The sequence below is a fragment of the Panulirus ornatus genome, chromosome 71 (genome assembly GCF_036320965.1).
Source record: "Panulirus ornatus isolate Po-2019 chromosome 71, ASM3632096v1, whole genome shotgun sequence".
NCBI classification, from domain to species: Eukaryota; Metazoa; Arthropoda; class Malacostraca; order Decapoda; family Palinuridae; genus Panulirus; species Panulirus ornatus.
The window spans coordinates 10,312,335-10,331,898 of record NC_092294.1 but is presented as its reverse complement, the minus strand read 5'-3'; the positions used below and the strand labels follow the sequence as shown (position 1 = coordinate 10,331,898).

Genomic DNA, 19,564 nt, shown 5'->3' with positions numbered 1-19,564 from the left:
TCGCGGTGAGGTAGGAAAAGTGTCGGATGGCCAGGTAGCGGCAGCTTGTCTACTGGATCGAGTTGAGTAGGCTAGGGTCGGCTGGAAGGGAGTGCTGCTCATCTACTGGATTATATTGTGGTAGGTAGGGTCGTTGGGCCAGGGAGTGGCAGCTCTTCTACTGGATTCGCGGTTGACGTAGGCAAGGGTAGGTTGCCAGAGATCGGCAGCGTGTCTACTGGATCGCGGTGAGGTAGGCTAGGTCGGCTGGAAGGTAGCGCCAGCTTGTCTTACTGGTTCTTGATTAGTACGCTAGAGTCGGTGCCAGGGAGGGGCAGCTCGTCTCCTGGTTTATATTGAGGTAGGCTAAGGTCGGATGGCCAGGGAGCATAGTGGCAGTTATCTACTGGATTATATGAGGTAGGCTAGGGTCGGCTGGCCAGGGACTGGCAGCTTGTATACTGGATCGCTGTGAAGCGGTTAAGGTTCGGCTGGCCAGTGGTGTGGCAGATCGTCTTACTGGATCGAGTTGAGCTACTCAAAGGTTCTTGCTTTGGCCAGGGAGCGGTTAAGCTTGTCTACTAGATTGGTTGGGTAGGCTAGGGTGGGCTGGCCAGGGAAGTGGCAGCTCGTCACTTGTTATCGGCTGAGGTAAGGCTAGGGTCGCTGGCGTTGGGAGCGGCTTTGTTGCTAGATCGCGTTGAGTTAGCCACAGGGTCGGCTGACCAGGGAGAGGCAGCTTGTCTACTGGATCGCGGTGAGGTAGGCTAGTGTCGCCTGGCCAGGGAGCGACAGCTTGTCTACTGGATCGCGGTGAGGTATGCTAGGGTCGGTTGGCCAGGGAGCGGCAGCTCGTCTACTGGATCGAGATGAGGTAGGCAAGGGTCGGCTAGCCAGGTAGCGGCAGCTTGTCTACTGGATCTCGGTGAGGTAGGCTAACGTCGGCTGGCCAGGGAACGGCAACTTGTCTACTGGATCGCGGTAAGGTAGGCAAGGGTCGGCTGGCCAGGGAGCGACTGTTTGTCTAATGGATCCTGGTGAGTTAGGCTAGGGTCGGCTAGCCAGGGAGCGCCAGCTTGTCTAATAGATCGCGGTGAGGTAGGCTGGGGTCGGCTGGCCAGGGAGTGGCAGCTCGTCTACTGCATTATATTGACGTAGGCTCTTCTACTGGATCGCGTTGACGTAGACAAGGGTAGGTTGGCCAAAGAGCGGCAGCTTGTCTACTGGATTGCTTTGAGGTGGCTAGGGTCGGCTGGCCAGGGAGTGGCAACTCGTCTACTGGATCGCGTTGAGGTAGGCTAGGGTCGGCTGGCCAGGGAGCGGCAGCTTGTCTAATGGATCGCTGTGAAGTAGGTAAGGGTCGGATGGCCAGGGAGCGGCAGCTTGTCTACTGGATCGCGGTGAGGTAGGCAAGGGTCGGCTGTCAGGGAGTGGCAGCTCGTCTACTGGATTATATTGTGGTAGGCTAGGGTCGGCTGGCCATGGAGTGGAAGTTCATCTACTGGATTATATTGAGGTAGGCTAGGGTCGGCTGGCCAGGGAGTGGCAGCTCGTCTACTGGATCGCGTTGAGGTAGGCAAGGGTAGGTTGGCCGGGGATTGCCAGCTTGTCTACTGGATCGCGTTGAGGTAAACTAGGGTCGGCTGGTCAGGGATTGCCAGCTTGTCTACTGGATCGCGTTGAGGTAGACTAGGGTCGGCTGGTCAGGGAGCGGCAGCTTGTCTAATGGATCGCGGTGAGGTAGGCAAGGGTCGGATGGCCAGGGACCGGAAGCTTGTCTACTGGATCGCGGTGAGGTAGGCTAGTGTAGGCTGGACTGGGAGTGGAAGCTCGTCTACTTTAGCGCGGTGAGGTAGGCAAGGGTCTACTGGCCATGGATTGGCACTTCTTCTACTGGATCGCGGTGACGTAGGCTATGGTCGGCTTGCCAGGGAGTGGTAGCTTTTCTACTGGATCGCGATGAGGTAGGCAAGGGTCGGCTGGCCAGGGTGTGGCAGCTTTTCTACTGGATCGCGGTGAGGTAGTCTAGGTTCGGCTGGACAGGGAGTGGCAGCTCGTCTATTGGATCGTGCTGAGGTAGGATAGGGTCGGCTGGCCAGGGTGTTGCAGCTCGTCTACTGGATCGAGTTGAGGTAGGCAAAGGTCTGTTAGCCAGGGAGCGGTAGCTTGTCTACTAGATTGGGTTGAGGTAGGCTAGGGTCGGCTGGCTAGGGAGTGGCAGCTCGTCCTCTGGATCAGCCTGAGGTAGGCTAGGGTTACCTGGCAATAGAGCGGCAGCTTGTCTACTTGATCGAGTTGAGGTAGGCAAGGGTCGGCTGGCCAGGGAGCGGCAGCTTATCTACTGTATCTCGGTGAGGTATGGTAAGGTCGGCTGGCAAAGGAGCGGCAGTTTGTCTACTGGATCTCGGTAAGGTAGGCTAGGGTCGGCTGGCCAGGGAGCGGCAGCTTGTCTACTGGATATCAGTGAGGTAGGATAAGGTCGGCTGTCCAGGAAACGGCAGCTTGTCTACTGTATCGCGGTGAGGTAGTCTAGGGTCGGCTGGCCAGGGAGTGGCAGCTCGTCTACTGGATCGCGTTGAGGTAGGCAAGGGTCGGCTGGCCAGGGAGCGGCAGCTTGTCTACTTGATCGCGGTGAGGTAGGCTAGGATCGGCCGGCCAGGGAGCTCCAGCTTGTCTACTGGATCGTGGTGAGGTAGTCTAGGGTCGGCTGCCAGGGAGTGGCAGCTCGTCTACTGGATCGCGGTATGGTAGGCAAGGGTCGGCTGGCCAGGGAGAGGCTGTTTGTCTACTGAATCCTGGTGAGTTAGGCTAGGGTCGGCTGGCCAGGGAGCGCCAGCTTCCCTACTGGATCGCGGTGAGGTAGGCTAGGGTCGGCTGGCCAGAGAGTGGCAGCTCGTCTACTCCATTATATTGACGTAGGCTAGGGTCGGCTGGCCAGGGAGTGGCAGCTCATCTACTGGATTATATTGAGGTAGGCTAGTGTCGATGGCCAGGGAGTGGCAGCTCTTCTACTGGATCGCGTTGACGTAGGCAAGGGTAGGTTGGCCAAAGAGCGGCAGCTTGTCTACTGGATTGCTTTGAGGTAGGCTAGGGTCGGCTGGCCAGGGAGTGCCAACTTGTCTACTGGATCGCGGTGAGGTAGGAAAGTGTCGGATGGCCAGGTAGCGGCAGCTTGTCTACTGGATCGAGTTGAGGTAGGCTAGGGTCGGCTGGCCAGGGAGTGGCAGCTCATCTACTGGATTATATTGAGGTAGGCTAGGGTCGATGGCCAGGGAGTGGCAGCTCTTCTACTGGATCGCGTTGACGTAGGCAAGGGTAGGTTGGCCAAAGAGCGGCAGCTTGTCTACTGGATCGCGGTGAGGTAGGCTAGGGTCGGCTGGCCAGGTAGCGCCAGCTTGTCTACTGGATCTTGATTAGGTAGGCTAGAGTCGGCTGCCAGGGAGTGGCAGCTCGTCTACTGGATTATATTGAGGTAGGCTAAGGTCGGCTGGCCAGGGAGTGGCAGTTCATCTACTGGATTATATTGAGGTAGGCTAGGGTCGGCTGGCCAGGGACCGGCAGCTTGTCTAATGGATCGCTGTGAAGTAGGTAAGGGTCGGCTGGCCAGGGTGTGGCAGCTCGTCTACTGGATCGAGTTGAGCTACTCAAAGGTCTGCTGGCCAGGGAGCGGTAGCTTGTCTACTAGATTGGTTTGAGGTAGGCTAGGGTGGGCTGGCCAGGGAGTGGCAGCTCGTCCACTGTATCGGCCTGAGGTAGGCTAGGGTCAGCTGGCGTGGGAGCGGCATCTTGTCTGCTAGATCGCGTTGAGTTAGCCAAGGGTCGGCTGACCAGGGAGAGGCAGCTTGTCTACTGGATCGCGGTGAGGTAGGCTAGTGTCGCCTGGCCAGGGAGCGACAGCTTGTCTACTGGACCGCGGTGAGGTATGCTAGGGTCGGTTGGCCAGGGAGCGGCAGCTCGTCTACTGGATCGAGATGAGGTAGGCAAGGGTCGGCTAGCCAGGTAGCGGCAGCTTGTCTACTGGATCTCGGTGAGGTAGGCTAACGTCGGCTGGCCAGGGAACGGCAACTTGTCTACTGGATCGCGGTAAGGTAGGCAAGGGTCGGCTGGCCAGGGAGCGACTGTTTGTCTAATGGATCCTGGTGAGTTAGGCTAGGGTCGGCTAGCCAGGGAGCGCCAGCTTGTCTAATAGATCGCTGTGAGGTAGGCTGGGGTCGGCTGGCCAGGGAGTGGCAGCTCGTCTACTGCATTATATTGACGTAGGCTCTTCTACTGGATCGCGTTGACGTAGACAAGGGTAGGTTGGCCAAAGAGCGGCAGCTTGTCTACTGGATTGCTTTGAGGTGGCTAGGGTCGGCTGGCCAGGGAGTGGCAACTCGTCTACTGGATCGCGTTGAGGTAGGCTAGGGTCGGCTGGCCAGGGACCGGCAGCTTGTCTAATGGATCGCTGTGAAGTAGGTAAGGGTCGGATGGCCAGGGAGCGGCAGCTTGTCTACTGGATCGCGGTGAGGTAGGCAAGGGTCGGCTGTCAGGGAGTGGCAGCTCGTCTACTGGATTATATTGTGGTAGGCTAGGGTCGGCTGGCCATGGAGTGGAAGTTCATCTACTGGATTATATTGAGGTAGGCTAGGGTCGGCTGGCCAGGGAGTGGCAGCTCGTCTACTGGATCGCGTTGAGGTAGGCAAGGGTAGGTTGGCCGGGGATTGCCAACTTGTCTACTGGATCGCGTTGAGGTAGACTAGGGTCGGCTGGTCAGGGATTGCCAGCTTGTCTACTGGATCGCGTTGAGGTAGACTAGGGTCGGCTGGTCAGGGAGCGGCAGCTTGTCTAATGGATCGCGGTGAGGTAGGCAAGGGTCGGATGGCCAGGGACCGGAAGCTTGTCTACTGGATCGCGGTGAGGTAGGCTAGTGTAGGCTGGACTGGGAGTGGAAGCTCGTCTACTTTAGCGCGGTGAGGTAGGCAAGGGTCTACTGGCCATGGATTGGCACTTCTTCTACTGGATCGCGGTGACGTAGGCTATGGTCGGCTTGCCAGGGAGTGGTAGCTTTTCTACTGGATCGCGATGAGGTAGGCAAGGGTCGGCTGGCCAGGGTGTGGCAGCTTTTCTACTGGATCGCGGTGAGGTAGTCTAGGTTCGGCTGGACAGGGAGTGGCAGCTCGTCTATTGGATCGTGTTGAGGTAGGATAGGGTCGGCTGGCCAGGGTGTTGCAGCTCGTCTACTGGATCGAGTTGAGGTAAGCAAAGGTCTGTCAGCCAGGGAGCGGTAGCTTGTCTACTAGATTGGGTTGAGGTAGGCTAGGGTCGGCTGGCCAGGGAGTGGCAGCTCGTCCTCTGGATCAACCTGAGGTAGGCTAGGGTTACCTGGCAATAGAGCGGCAGCTTGTCTACTTGATCGAGTTGAGGTAGGCAAGGGTCGGCTGGCCAGGGAGCGGCAGCTTATCTACTGTATCTCGGTGAGGTATGGTAAGGTCGGCTGGCAAAGGAGCGGCAGTTTGTCTACTGGATCTCGGTAAGGTAGGCTAGGGTCGGCTGGCCAGGGAGCGGCAGCTTGTCTACTGGATATCAGTGAGGTAGGATAAGGTCGGCTGTCCAGGAAACGGCAGCTTGTCTACTGGATCGCGGTGAGGTAGGCTAGGGTCGGCTGGCCAGGGAGTGGCAGCTCGTCTACTGGATCGCTGTGAGGTAGGCTAGGGTCGGCTGGCCAGGGAGCGGCAGCTTGTCTACTGGATCGCGGTGAGGTAGGCTAGGGTCGGCTGGCCAGGGAACGGCAGCTTGTCTACTGGATCGTGGTGAGGTAGGCTAGGGTCGGCTGGCCAGGGAGTGGCAGCTCGTCTACTGGATTATATTGAGGATAGCTAGGGTCGGCTGGCCAGGGAGTGGCAGCTCATCTACTGGATTATATTGAGGTAGGCTAGGGTCGATGGCCAGGGAGTGGCAGCTCTTCTACTGGATCGCGATGAGGTAGGCAAGGGTTGGGTGGCCAGGGAGTGGCAGCTTCTCTACTGGATCGCGGTGAGGTAGTGTAGGTTCGGCTGGACAAGGAGTGGCAGCTCGTCTATTGGATCGCGTTGAGGTAGGATAGGGTCGGCTGGCCAGGGTGTGGCAGCTCGTCTACTGGATCGAGTTGAGGTACTCAAAGGTCTGCTGGCCAGGGAGCGGTAGCTTGTCTACTAGATTGGTTTGAGGTAGGCTAGGGTAGGCTGGCCAGGGAGTGGCAGCTCGTCCACTGTATCGGCCTGAGGTAGGCTAGGGTCAGCTGGCGTGGTAGCGGCATCTTGTCTGCTAGATCGCGTTGAGGTAGCCAAGGGTCGGCTGGCCAGGGAGAGGCAGCTTGTCTACTGGATCGCGGTGAGGTAGGCTAGTGTCGCTTGGCCAGGGAGCGACAGCTTGTCTACTGGATCGCGGTGAGGTAGGCTAGGGTCGGTTGGCCAGGGAGCGGCAGCTCGTCTACTGAATCGAGATGAGGTAGGCAAGGGTCGGCTGGCCAGGGAGCGACTGTTTGTCTAATGGATCCTGGTGAGTTAGGCTAGGGTCGGCTGGCCAGGGAGCGCCAGCTTGTCTAATAGATCGCGGTGAGGTAGGCTGGGGTCGGCTGGCCAGGGAGTGGCAGCTCGTCTCCTGCATTATATTGACGTAGGCTCTTCTACTGGATCGCGTTGACGTAGACAAGGGTAGGTTGGCCAAAGAGCGGCAGCTTGTCTACTGGATTGCTTTGAGGTGGCTAGGGTCGGCTGGCCAGGGAGTGGCAACTCGTCTACTGGATCGCGTTGAGGTAGGCTAGGGTCGGCTGTCCAGGGAGCGGCAGCTTGTCTAATGGATCGCTGTGAAGTAGGTAAGGGTCGGATGGCCAGGGAGCGGCAGCTTGTCTACTGGATCGCGGTGAGGTAGGCTAGGGTCGGCTGTCAGGGAGTGGCAGCTCGTCTACTGGATTATATTGTGGTAGGCTAGGGTCGGCTGGCCATGGAGTGGAAGTTCATCTACTGGATTATATTGAGGTAGGCTAGGGTCGGCTGGCCAGGGAGTGGCAGCTCGTCTACTGGATCGCGTTGAGGTAGGCAAGGGTAGGTTGGCCGGGGATTGCCAACTTGTCTACTGGATCGCGTTGAGGTCGACTAGGGTCGGCTGGTCAGGGATTGCCAGCTTGTCTACTGGATCGCGTTGAGGTAGACTAGGGTCGGCTGGTCAGGGAGCGGCAGCTTGTCTAATGGATCGCGGTGAGGTAGGCAAGGGTCGGCTGGCCAGGGAGCGGCAGCTTGTCTACTGGATATCAGTGAAGTAGGATAAGGTCGGCTGTCCAGGAAACGGCAGCTTGTCTACTGGATCGCGGTGAGGTAGTCTAGGGTCGGCTGGCCAGGGAGTGGCAGCTTGTCTACTGGATCGGGTTGAGGTAGGCAAGGGTCGGCTGGCCAGGGAGCGGCAGCTTGTCTACTGGATCGCGGTGAGGTAGGCTAGGGTCGGCTGCCAGGGAGCGGCAGCTCGTCTACTGGATCGCCGTATGGTAGGCAAGGGTCGGCTGGCCAGGGAGAGGCTGTTTGTCTACTGAATCCTGGTGAGTTAGGCTAGGGTCGGCTGGCCAGGGAGCGCCAGCTTCCCTACTGGATCGCGGTGAGGTAGGCTAGGGTCGGCTGGCCAGAGAGTGGCAGCTCGTCTACTCCATTATATTGACGTAGGCTAGGGTCGGCTGGCCAGGGAGTGGCAGCTCATCTACTGGATTATATTGAGGTAGGCTAGTGTCGATGGCCAGGGAGTGGCAGCTCTTCTACTGGATCGCGTTGACGTAGGCAAGGGTAGGTTGGCCAAAGAGCGGCAGCTTGTCTACTGGATTGCTTTGAGGTAGGCTAGGGTCGGCTGGCCAGGGAGTGCCAACTTGTCTACTGGATCGCGGTGAGGTAGGAAAGTGTCGGATGGCCAGGTAGCGGCAGCTTGTCTACTGGATCGAGTTGAGGTAGGCTAGGGTCGGCTGGCCAGGGAGTGGCAGCTCATCTACTGGATTATATTGAGGTAGGCTAGGGTCGATGGCCAGGGAGTGGCAGCTCTTCTACTGGATCGCGTTGACGTAGGCAAGGGTAGGTTGGCCAAAGAGCGGCAGCTTGTCTACTGGATCGCGGTGAGGTAGGCTAGGGTCGGCTGGCCAGGTAGCGCCAGCTTGGCTACTAGATCTTGATTAGGTAGGCTAGAGTCGGCTGCCAGGGAGTGGCAGCTCGTCTACTGGATTATATTGAGGTAGGCTAATGTCGGCTGGCCAGGGAGTGGCAGTTCATCTACTGGATTATATTGAGGTAGGCTAGGGTCGGCTGGCCAGGGAGTGGCAGCTCGTCTACTGGATCGCATTGAGGTAGGCAAGGGTAGGTTGGCCAAAGAGCGGCAGCTTGTCTACTGGATCGCGTTGAGGTAGGCTAGGGTCGGCTGGCCAGGGAGCGGCAGCTTGTCTAATGGATCGCGGTGAGGTAGGAAAGTGTCGGATGGCCAGGTAGCGGCAGCTTGTCTACTGGATCGAGTTGAGGTAGGCTAGGGTCGGCTGGACAGGGAGTGGAAGCTCGTCTACTTTATCGCGGTGAGGTAGGCAAGGGTCTACTGGCCATGGAGTGGCACTTCGTCTACTGGATCGCGGTGACGTAGGCTAGGGTCGGCTGGCCATGGAGTGGTAGCTCGTCTACTGGATCCCGATGTGGTAGGCAAGGGTCGGCTGGCCAGGGAGTGGCAGTTTCTCTACTGGATCGTGGTAAGGTAGTCTAGGTTCGGCTGGACAGGGAGTGGCAGCTCGTCTATTGGATCGTGTTGAGGTAGGATAGGGTCGGATAGCCAGGGTGTGGCAGCTCGTCTACTGGATCGAGTTGAGGTACTCAAAGGTCTGCTGGCCAGGGAGCGGTAGCTTGTCTACTAGATTGGGTTGAGGTAGGCTAGGGTCGGCTGGCCAGGGAGTGGCAGCTCGTCCAATGGATCGGCCTGAGGTAGGCTAGGGTCAGCTGGCCAGGGAGCGGCAGCTTGTCTACTAGATCGTTTTGAGGTAGCCAAGGGTAAGCTGGCCAGGGAGCGGCAGCTTTTCTACTGGATCGCGGTGATGTAGGCTAGGTTCGCCTGGCCAGGGAGCGGCAACTTGTCTACTGGATCGCGATGACGTAAGCTAGGGTCGGTTGGCCAGGAAGCGGCAGCTTCTCGGCTGGCCAGAGATTGGCAGCTCGTCTACTGGATCGCGTTGAGGTAGCCAAGGGTCGGCTGGCCAGGGAGAGGCAGCTTGTCTACTGGATCGCGGTGAGGTAGGCTAGTGTCGCCTGGCCAGGGAGCGACAGCTTGTCTACTGGCTCGCGGTGAGGTAGGCTAGTGTCGGTTGTCCAGGGAGCGGCAGCTCGTCTACTGGATCGAGATGAGGTAGGCAAGTGTCGGCTGGCCAGGTAGCGGCATCTTGTCTACTGGATCTCGGTGAGGTAGGCTAAGGTCGGCTGGCCAGGGAACGGCAACTTGTCTACTGGATCGCGGTAAAGTAGGCTAGGGTCGGCTGGCCAGGAAGCGCCACCTTGTCTAATAGATCGCGGTGAGGTAGGCTAGGGTCGGCTGGTCAGGGAGTGGCAGCTCGTCTACTGCATTATATTGACGTAGGCTCTTCTACTGGATCGCGTTGACGTAGACAAGGGTAGGTTGGCCAAAGAGCGGCAGCTTGTCTACTGGATTGCTTTGAGGTGGCTAGGGTCGGCTGGCCAGGGAGTGGCAACTCGTCTACTGGATCGCGTTGAGGTAGACTAGGGTCGGCTGGCCAGGGAGCGGCAGCTTGTCTAATGGATCGCTGTGAGGTAGGTAAGGGTCGGATGGCCAGGGAGCGGCAGCTTCTCTACTGCATCGCGATGAGGTAGGCTAGGGTCGGCTGGCCAGGGAGGGGCAGCTTGTCGGCTGGCCAGGGAGTGGTAGCTCGTCTACTGGATCGAGTTGAGGTAGGCAAGGGTCGGCTGGCCAGGGAGCGGCAGCTTGTCTATTGGATCTCGGTGAGGTATGGTAAGGTCGGCTGGCCAGGGAGCGGCAGCTTGTCTACTGGATTGCTTTGAGGTAGGCTACGGTCGTCTGGCCGGGGAGTGACACCTCCTCTACTGGATCGCGTTGAGGTAGGCTAGTGTCGCCTGGCCAGGGAGCGGCAGCTTGTCTAATAGATCGCGGTGAGGTAGGCAAGGGTCGCATGGCCAGGGAGCGGCAGCTTGTCTACTGGATCGCGGTGAGGTAAGTTAGGGTCGGCTGGCCAGGGAGCGGCAGCTTGTCGGCTGGGCAGCGAGTGGCAGCTCGTCTACTGGATCGAGTTGAGGTAGGCAAGGGTCGGCTGGCCAGGGAGAGATAGCTTATCTACTGGATCTCGGTGAGGTATGGTAAGGTCGGCTGGCCAGGGAGCGGCAGCTTGTATACTGCATCTAGGTAAGGTAGGCTAGGGTCGGCTGGCCAGGGAGCGGAAGCTTGTCTACTTGATCTCGGTGAGGTAGGCTAAGGTCGGCTGGCCAGGGAGCGCCAGCTTCTCTACTGGATCGCGGTGAGGTAGGATAGGTTCGACTGGCCAGGGAGTGGCAGCTCGTCTACTGGATCGCGGTGAGTTAGGCTAGGGTCGGCTGGCCAGGGAGCGCCACCTTGTCTACTGGATCGCGGTGAGGTATGCTAGGGTCGGCTGTCAGGGAGTGGCAGCTCGTCTACTGGATTATATTGTGGTAGGCTAGGGTCGGCTGGCCATGGAGTGGAAGTTCATCTACTGGATTATATTGAGGTAAGCTAGGGTCGGCTGGCCAGGGAGTGGCAGCTCGTCTACTGGATCGCGTTGAGGTAGGCAAGGGTAGGTTGGCCGGGGATTGCCAGCTTGTCTACTGGATCGCGTTGAGGTAGACTAGGGTCGGCTGGTCAGGGAGCGGCAGCTTGTCTAATGGATCGCGGTGAGGTAGGCAAGGGTCGGATGGCCAGGGACCGGAAGCTTGTCTACTGGATCGCGGTGAGGTAGGCTAGTGTAGGCTGGACTGGGAGTGGAAGCTCGTCTACTTTAGCGCGGTGAGGTAGGGAAGGGTCTACTGGCCATGGATTGGCACTTCTTCTACTGGATCGCGGTGACGTAGGCTATGGTCGGCTTGCCAGGGAGTGGTAGCTTTTCTACTGGATCGCGATGAGGTAGGCAAGGGTCGGCTGGCCAGGGTGTGGCAGCTTTTCTACTGGATCGCGGTGAGGTAGTCTAGGTTCGGCTGGACAGGGAGTGGCAGCTCGTCTATTGGATCGTGTTGAGGTAGGATAGGGTCGGCTGGCCAGGGTGTTGCAGCTCGTCTACTGGATCGAGTTGAGGTAGGCAAAGGTCTGTTAGCCAGGGAGCGGTAGCTTGTCTACTAGATTGGGTTGAGGTAGGCTAGGGTCGGCTGGCCAGGGAGTGGCAGCTCGTCCTCTGGATCAACCTGAGGTAGGCTAGGGTTACCTGGCAATAGAGCGGCAGCTTGTCTACTTGATCGAGTTGAGGTAGGCAAGGGTCGGCTGGCCAGGGAGCGGCAGCTTATCTACTGTATCTCGGTGAGGTATGGTAAGGTCGGCTGGCAAAGGAGCGGCAGTTTGTCTACTGGATCTCGGTAAGGTAGGCTAGGGTCGGCTGGCCAGGGAGCGGCAGCTTGTCTACTGGATATCAGTGAGGTAGGATAAGGTCGGCTGTCCAGAAAACGGCAGCTTGTCTACTGGATCGCGGTGAGGTAGGCTAGGGTCGGCTGGCCAGGGAGCGCCACCTTGTCTACTGGATCGCTGTGAGGTAGGCTAGGGTCGGCTGTCAGGGAGTGGCAGCTCGTCTACTGGATTATATTGTGGTAGGCTAGGGTCGGCTGGCCATGGAGTGGAAGTTCATCTACTGGATTATATTGAGGTAGGCTAGGGTCGGCTGGCCAGGGAGTGGCAGCTCGTCTACTGGATCGCGTTGAGGTAGGCAAGGGTACGTTGGCCGGGGATTGCCAGCTTGTCTACTGGATCGCGTTGAGGTAGACTAGGGTCGGCTGGTCAGGGATTGCCAGCTTGTCTACTGGATCGCGTTGAGGTAGACTAGGGTCGGCTGGTCAGGGAGCGGCAGCTTGTCTAATGGATCGCGGTGAGGTAGGCAAGGGTCGGATGGCCAGGGACCGGAAGCTTGTCTACTGGATCGCGGTGAGGTAGGCTAGTGTAGGCTGGACTGGGAGTGGAAGCTCGTCTACTTTAGCGCGGTGAGGTAGGCAAGGGTCTACTGGCCATGGATTGGCACTTCTTCTACTGGATCGCGGTGACGTAGGCTATGGTCGGCTTGCCAGGGAGTGGTAGCTTTTCTACTGGATCGCGATGAGGTAGGCAAGGGTCGGCTGGCCAGGGTGTGGCAGCTTTTCTACTGGATCGCGGTGAGGTAGTCTAGGTTCGGCTGGACAGGGAGTGGCAGCTCGTCTATTGGATCGTGTTGAGGTAGGATAGGGTCGGCTGGCCAGGGTGTTGCAGCTCGTCTACTGGATCGAGTTGAGGTAGGCAAAGGTCTGTCAGCCAGGGAGCGGTAGCTTGTCTACTAGATTGGGTTGAGGTAGGCTAGGGTCGGCTGGCCAGGGAGTGGCAGCTCGTCCTCTGGATCAACCTGAGGTAGGCTAGGGTTACCTGGCAATAGAGCGGCAGCTTGTCTACTTGATCGAGTTGAGGTAGGCAAGGGTCGGCTGGCCAGGGAGCGGCAGCTTATCTACTGTATCTCGGTGAGGTATGGTAAGGTCGGCTGGCAAAGGAGCGGCAGTTTGTCTACTGGATCTCGGTAAGGTAGGCTAGGGTCGGCTGGCCAGGGAGCGGCAGCTTGTCTACTGGATATCAGTGAGGTAGGATAAGGTCGGCTGTCCAGGAAACGGCAGCTTGTCTACTGGATCGCGGTGAGGTAGGCTAGGGTCGGCTGGCCAGGGAGTGGCAGCTCGTCTACTGGATCGCGTTGAGGTAGGCAAGGGTCGGCTGGCCAGGGAGCGGCAGCTTGTCTACTGGATCGCGGTGAGGTAGGCTAGGATCGGCCGGCCAGGGAGCGCCAGCTTGTCTACTGGATCGTGGTGAGGTAGGCTAGGGTCGGCTGCCAGGGAGTGGCAGCTCGTCTACTGGATCGCGGTATGGTAGGCAAGGGTCGGCTGGCCAGGGAGAGGCTGTTTGTCTACTGGATCCTGGTGAGTTAGGCTAGGGTCGGCTGGCCAGGGAGCGCCAGCTTCCCTACTGGATCGCGGTGAGGTAGGCTAGGGTCGGCTGGCCAGAGAGTGGCAGCTCGTCTACTGCATTATATTGACGTAGGCTAGGGTCGGCTGGCCAGGGAGTGGCAGCTCATCTACTGGATTATATTGAGGTAGGCTAGGGTCGATGGCCAGGTAGTGGCAGCTCTTCTACTGGACTGCGTTGACGTAAGCAAGGGTAGGTTGGCCAAAGAGCGGCAGCTTGTCTACTGGATTGCTTTGAGGTAGGCTAGGGTCGGCTGGCCAGGGAGTGGCAGCTCGTCTACTGGATCGCGTTGAGGTAGGCTAGGGTCGGCTGGCCAGGGAGCAGCAGCTTGTCTAATGGATCGCTGTGAGGTAGGTAAGGGTCTGATGGCCAGGGAGCGGCAGCTTGTCTACTGGATCGCGGTGAGGTAGGCTAGGGTCGGCTGTCAGGGAGTGGCAGCTCGTCTACTGGATTATATTGTGATAGGCTAGGGTCGGCTGGCCATGGAGTGGAAGTTCATCTACTGGATTTTTGAGGTAGGCTAGGGTCGGCTGGCCAGGGAGTGGCAGCTCGTCTACTGGATCGCGTTGAGGTAGGCAAGGGTAGGTTGGCCGGGGATTGCCAGCTTGTCTACTGGATCGCGTTGAGGTAGACTAGGGTCGGCTGGTCAGGGATTGCCAGCTTGTCTACTGGATCGCGTTGAGGTAGACTAGGGTCGGCTGGTCAGGGAGCGGCAGCTTGTCTAATGGATCGCGGTGAGGTAGGCAAGGGTCGGATGGCCAGGGACCGGAAGCTTGTCTACTGGATCGCGGTGAGGTAGGCTAGTGTAGGCTGGACTGGGAGTGGAAGCTCGTCTACTTTAGCGCGGTGAGGTAGGCAAGGGTCTACTGGCCATGGATTGGCACTTCTTCTACTGGATCGCGGTGACGTAGGCTATGGTCGGCTTGCCAGGGAGTGGTAGCTTTTCTACTGGATCGCGATGAGGTAGGCAAGGGTCGGCTGGCCAGGGTGTGGCAGCTTTTCTACTGGATCGCGGTGAGGTAGTCTAGGTTCGGCTGGACAGGGAGTGGCAGCTCGTCTATTGGATCGTGCTGAGGTAGGATAGGGTCGGCTGGCCAGGGTGTTGCAGCTCGTCTACTGGATCGAGTTGAGGTAGGCAAAGGTCTGTCAGCCAGGGAGCGGTAGCTTGTCTACTAGATTGGGTTGAGGTAGGCTAGGGTCGGCTGGCCAGGGAGTGGCAGCTCGTCCAATGGATCGGCCTAAGGTAGGCTAGGGTCAGCTGGCCAGGGAGCGGCAGCTTGTCTACTAGATCGTGTTGAGGTAGCCAAGGGTCAGCTGGCCAGGGAGCGGCAGCTTTTCTACTGGATCGCGGTGAGGTAGGCTAGGTTCGCCTGGCCAGGGAGCGGCAGCTTGTCTACTGGATCGCGATGAGGTAAGCTAGGGTCGGTTGGCCAGGAAGCGGCAGCTTCTCGGCTGGCCAGAGATTGGCAGCTCGTCTACTGGATCGAGTTGAGGTAGGCAAGTGTCGGCTGGCCAGGGAGCGGCAGCTTGTCTACAGGATCTCGGTGAGGTAGGCTAAGATCGGCTGGCCAGGGAACGGCAGCTTGTCTACTGGATCGCGGTGAGGTAGGCTAGGGTCGGCTGGCCAGGGAGTGGCAGCTCGTCTACTGGATCGCGGTGAGGTAGGGTAGGGTCGGCTGGCCAGGGAGTGGCAGCTCGTCTACTGGATTATATTGAGGATAGATAGTGTCGGCTGGCCAGGGAGTGGCAGCTCGTCTACTGGATCCCGATGTGGTAGGCAAGGGTCGGCTGGCCAGGGAGTGGCAGTTTCTCTACTGGATCGTGGTAAGTTAGTCTAGGTTCGGCTGGACAGGGAGTGGCAGCTCGTCTATTGGATCGCGTTGAGGTAGTATAGGGTCGGATTGCCAGGGTGTGGCAGCTCGTCTACTGGATCGAGTTGAGGTACTCAAAGGTCTGCTGGCCAGGGAGCGGTAGCTTGTCTACTAGATTGGGTTGAGGTAGGCTAGGGTCGGCTGGCCAGGGAGTGGCAGCTCGTCCAATGGATCGGCCTGAGGTAGGCTAGGGTCAACTGGCCAGGGAGCGGCAGCTTGTCTACTACATCGTGTTGAGGTAGCCAAGGGTCAGCTGGCCAGGGAGCGGCAGCTTTTCTACTGGATCGCGGTGAGGTAGGCTAGGTTCGCCTGGCCAGGGAGCGGCAGCTTGTCTACTGGATCGCGATGAGGTAGGCTAGGGTCGGTTGGCCAGGAAGCGGCAGCTTCTCAGCTGGCCAGAGATTGGCAGCTCGTCTACTGGATCGAGTTGAGGTAGGCAAGTGTCGGCTGGCCAGGGAGCGGCAGCTTGTCTACAGGATCTCGGTGAGGTAGGCTAAGGTCAGCTGGCCATGGAGTGGTAGCTCGTCTACTGGATCCCGATGTGGTAGGCAAGGGTCGGCTGGCCAGGGAGTGGCAGTTTCTCTACTGGATCGTGGTAAGTTAGTCTAGGTTCGGCTGGACAGGGAGTGGCAGCTCGCCTATTGGATCGCGTTGAGGTAGTATAGGGTCGGATTGCCAGGGTGTGGCAGCTCGTCTACTGGATCGAGTTGAGGTACTCAAAGGTCTGCTGGCCAGGGAGCGGTAGCTTGTCTACTAGATTGGGTTGAGGTAGGCTAGGGTCGGCTGGCCAGGGAGTGGCAGCTCGTCCAATGGATCGGCCTGAAGTAGGCTAGGGTCAGCTGGCCAGGGAGCGGCAGCTTGTCTACTACATCGTGTTGAGGTAGCCAAGGGTCAGCTGGCCAGGGAGCGGCAGCTTTTCTACTGGATCGCGGTGAGGTAGGCTAGGTTCGCCTGGCCAGGGAGCGGCAGCTTGTCTACTGGATCGCGATGAGGTAAGCTAGGGTCGGTTGGCCAGGAAGCGGCAGCTTCTCAGCTGGCCAGAGATTGGCAGCTCGTCTACTGGATCGAGTTGAGGTAGGCAAGTGTCGGCTGGCCAGGGAGCGGCAGCTTGTCTACAGGATCTCGGTGAGGTAGGCTAGGGTCGGCTGGCCAGGGAGCGGCAGCTTGTCTACAGGATCTCGGTGAGGTAGGCTAAGGTCGGCTGGCCATGGAGTGGTAGCTCGTCTACTGGATCCCGATGTGGTAGGCAAGGGTCGGCTGGCCAGGGAGTGGCAGTTTCTCTACTGGATCGTGGTAAGTTAGTCTAGGTTCGGCTGGACAGGGAGTGGCAGCTCGTCTATTGGATCGCGTTGAGGTAGTATAGGGTCGGATTGCCAGGGTGTGGCAGCTCGTCTACTGGATCGAGTTGAGGTAGGCAAGTGTCGGCTGGCCAGGGAGCGGCAGCTTGTCTACAGGATCTCGGTGAGGTAGGCTAGGGTCGGCTGGCCAGGTAGCGGCAGCTTGTCTACAGGATCTCGGTGAGGTAGGCTAAGGTCGGCTGGCCATGGAGTGGTAGCTCGTCTACTGGATCCCGATGTGGTAGGCTAGGTTCGCCTGGCCAGGGAGCGGCAGCTTGTCTACTGGATCGCGATGAGGTAGGCTAGGGTCGGTTGGCCAGGAAGCGGCAGCTTCTCGGCTGGCCAGAGATTGGCAGCTCGTCTACTGGATCGAGTTGAGGTAGGCAAGTGTCGGCTGGCCAGGGAGCGGCAGCTTCTCTACAGGATCTCGGTGAGGTAGGCTAAGGTCGGCTGGCCAGGGAACGGCAGCGTTTTCTACTGGATCGCGGTGAGGTAGGGTAGGGTCGGCTGGCCAGGGAGTGGCAGCTCGTCTACTGGATTATATTGAGGATAGCTAGTGTCGGCTGGCCAGGGAGTGGCAGCTCATCTACTGGATTATATTGAGGTGGGCTAGGGTCGATGGCCAGGGAGTGGCAGCTCTTCTACTGGATCGCGATGAGGTAGGCAAGGGTTGGGTGGCCAGGGAGTGGCAGCTTCTCTACTGGATCGCGGTGAGGTAGTCTACGTTCGGCTGGACAAGGAGTGGCAGCTCGTCTATTGGATCGAGTTGAGGTACTCAAAGGTCTGCTGGATAGGGAGCGGTAGCTTGTCTACTAGATTGGTTTGAGGTAGGCTAGGGTGGGCTGGCCAGGGAGTGGCAGCTCGTCCACTGTATCGGCCTGAGGTAGGCTAGGGTCAGCTGGCCTGGGAGCGGCATCTTGTCTGCTAGATCGCGTTGAGGTAGCCAAGGGTCGGCTGGCCAGGGAGAGGCAGCTTGTCTACTGGATCGCGGTGAGGTAGGCTAGTGTCGCCTGGCCAGGGAGCGACAGCTTGTCTACTGGATCGCGGTGAGGTAGGCTAGGGTCGGTTGGCCAGGGAGCGGCAGCTCGTCTACTGGATCGAGATGAAGTAGGCAAGGGTCGGCTGGCCAGGTAGCGGCAGCTTGTCTACTGGATCTCGGTAAGGTAGGCTAAGGTCGGCTGGCCAGGGAACGGCAACTTGTCTACTGGATCGCGGTAAGGTAGGCAAGGGTCGGCTGGCCAGGGAGCGACTGTTTGTCTAATGGATCCTGGTGAGTTAGGCTAGGGTCGGCTAGCCAGGGAGCGCCAGCTTGTCTAATAGATCGCGGTGAGGTAGGCTAGGGTCGGCTGGCCAGGGAGTGGCAGCTCGTCTACTGCATTATATTGACGTAGGCTCTTCTACTGGATCGCGTTGACGTAGACAAGGGTAGGTTGGCCAAAGAGCGGCAGCTTGTCTACTGGATTGCTTTGAGTTGGCTAGGGTCGGCTGGCCAGGGAGTGGCAACTCATCTACTGGATCGCGTTGAGGTAGACTAGAGTCGGCTGGCCAGGGAGCGGCAGCTTGTCTAATGGATCGCTGTGAGGTAGGTAAGGGTCGGATGGCCAGGGAGCGGCAGCTTGTCTACTGCATCGCGATGAGGTAGGCTAGGGTCGGCTGGCCAGGGAGGGGCAGCTTGTCGGCTGGCCAGGGAGTGGTAGCTCGTCTACTGGATCGAGTTGAGGTAGGCAAGGGTCGGCTGGCCAGTGAGCGGCAGCTTGTCTACTGGATCTCGGTGAGGTATGGTAAGGTCGGCTGGCCAGGGAGCGGCAGCTTGTCTACTGGATTGCTTTGAGGTAGGCTACGGTCGTCTGGCCGGGGAGTGACACCTCCTCTACTGGATCGCGTTGAGGTAGGCTAGTGTCGCCTGGCCAGGGAGCGGCAGCTTGTCTAATAGATCGCGGTGAGGTAGGCAAGGGTCGCATGGCCAGGGAGCGGCAGCTTGTCTACTGGATCGCGGTGAGGTAAGTTAGGGTCGGCTGGCCAGGGAGCGGCAGCTTATCGGCTGGGCAGCGAGTGGCAGCTCGTCTACTGGATCGAGTTGAGGTAGGCAAGGGTCGCCTGGCCAGGGAGAGATAGCTTATCTACTGGATCTCGGTGAGGTATGGTAAGGTCGGCTGGCCAGGGAGCGGCAGCTTGTATACTGCATCTAGGTAAGGTAGGCTAGGGTCGGCTGGCCAGGGAGCGGAAGCTTGTCTACCTGATTTCGGTGAGGTAGGCTAAGGTCGGCTGGCCAGGGAGCGCCAGCTTGTCTACTGGATCGCGGTGAGGTAGGATAGGTTCGACTGGCCAGGGAGTGGCAGCTCGTCTACTGGATCGCGTTGAAGTAGGCAAGGGTCGGCTGGCCAGGGAGCGGCAGCTTGTCTACTGGATCGCGGTGAGGTAGGCTAGGATCGGCCGGCCAGGGCGCGCCAGCTTGTCTACTGGATCGTGGTGAGGTAGGCTAGGGTCGGATGCCAGGGAGTGGCAGCTCGTCTACTGGATCGCGGTATGGTAGGCAAGGGTCGGCTGGCCAGGGAGAGGCTGTTTGTCTACTGAATCCTGGTGAGTTAGGCTAGGGTCGGCTGGCCAGGGAGCGCCAGCTTCCCTACTGGATCGCGGTGAGGTAGGCTAGGGTCGGCTGGCCAGAGAGTGGCAGCTCGTCTACTGCATTATATTGACGTAGGCTAGGGTCGGCTGGCCAGGGAGTGGCAGCTCATCTACTGGATTATATTGAGGTAGGCTAGTGTCGATGGCCAGGGAGTGGCAGCTCTTCTACTGGATCGCGTTGACGTAGGCAAGGGTAGGTTGGCCAAAGAGCGGCAGCTTGTCTACTGGATTGCTTTGAGGTAGGCTAGGGTCGGCTGGCCAGGGAGTGCCAACTTGTCTACTGGATCGCGGTGAGGTAGGAAAGTGTCGGATGGCCAGGTAGCGGCAGCTTGTCTACTGGATCGAGTTGAGGTAGGCTAGGGTCGGCTGGCCAGGGAGTGGCAGCTCATCTACTGGATTATATTGAGGTAGGCTAGGGTCGATGGCCAGGGAGTGGCAGCTCTTCTATTGGATCGCGTTGACGTAGGCAAGGGTAAGTTGGTCAAAGAGCGGCAGCTTGTCTACTGGATCGCGGTGAGGTAGGCTAGGGTCGGCTGGCCAGGTAGCGCCAGCTTGTCTACTGGATCTTGA

The 19,564-nt window shown here is 59.0% G+C and overlaps 1 long non-coding RNA gene across 1 annotated transcript in view; it reads right to left on the bottom strand.

The window, feature by feature from the left end:
• LOC139747967 (uncharacterized) overlaps positions 1-19,564 on the bottom strand; it is a 132,047-nt gene that overhangs the window by 59,513 nt on the left and 52,970 nt on the right. The window lies entirely within an intron of this gene.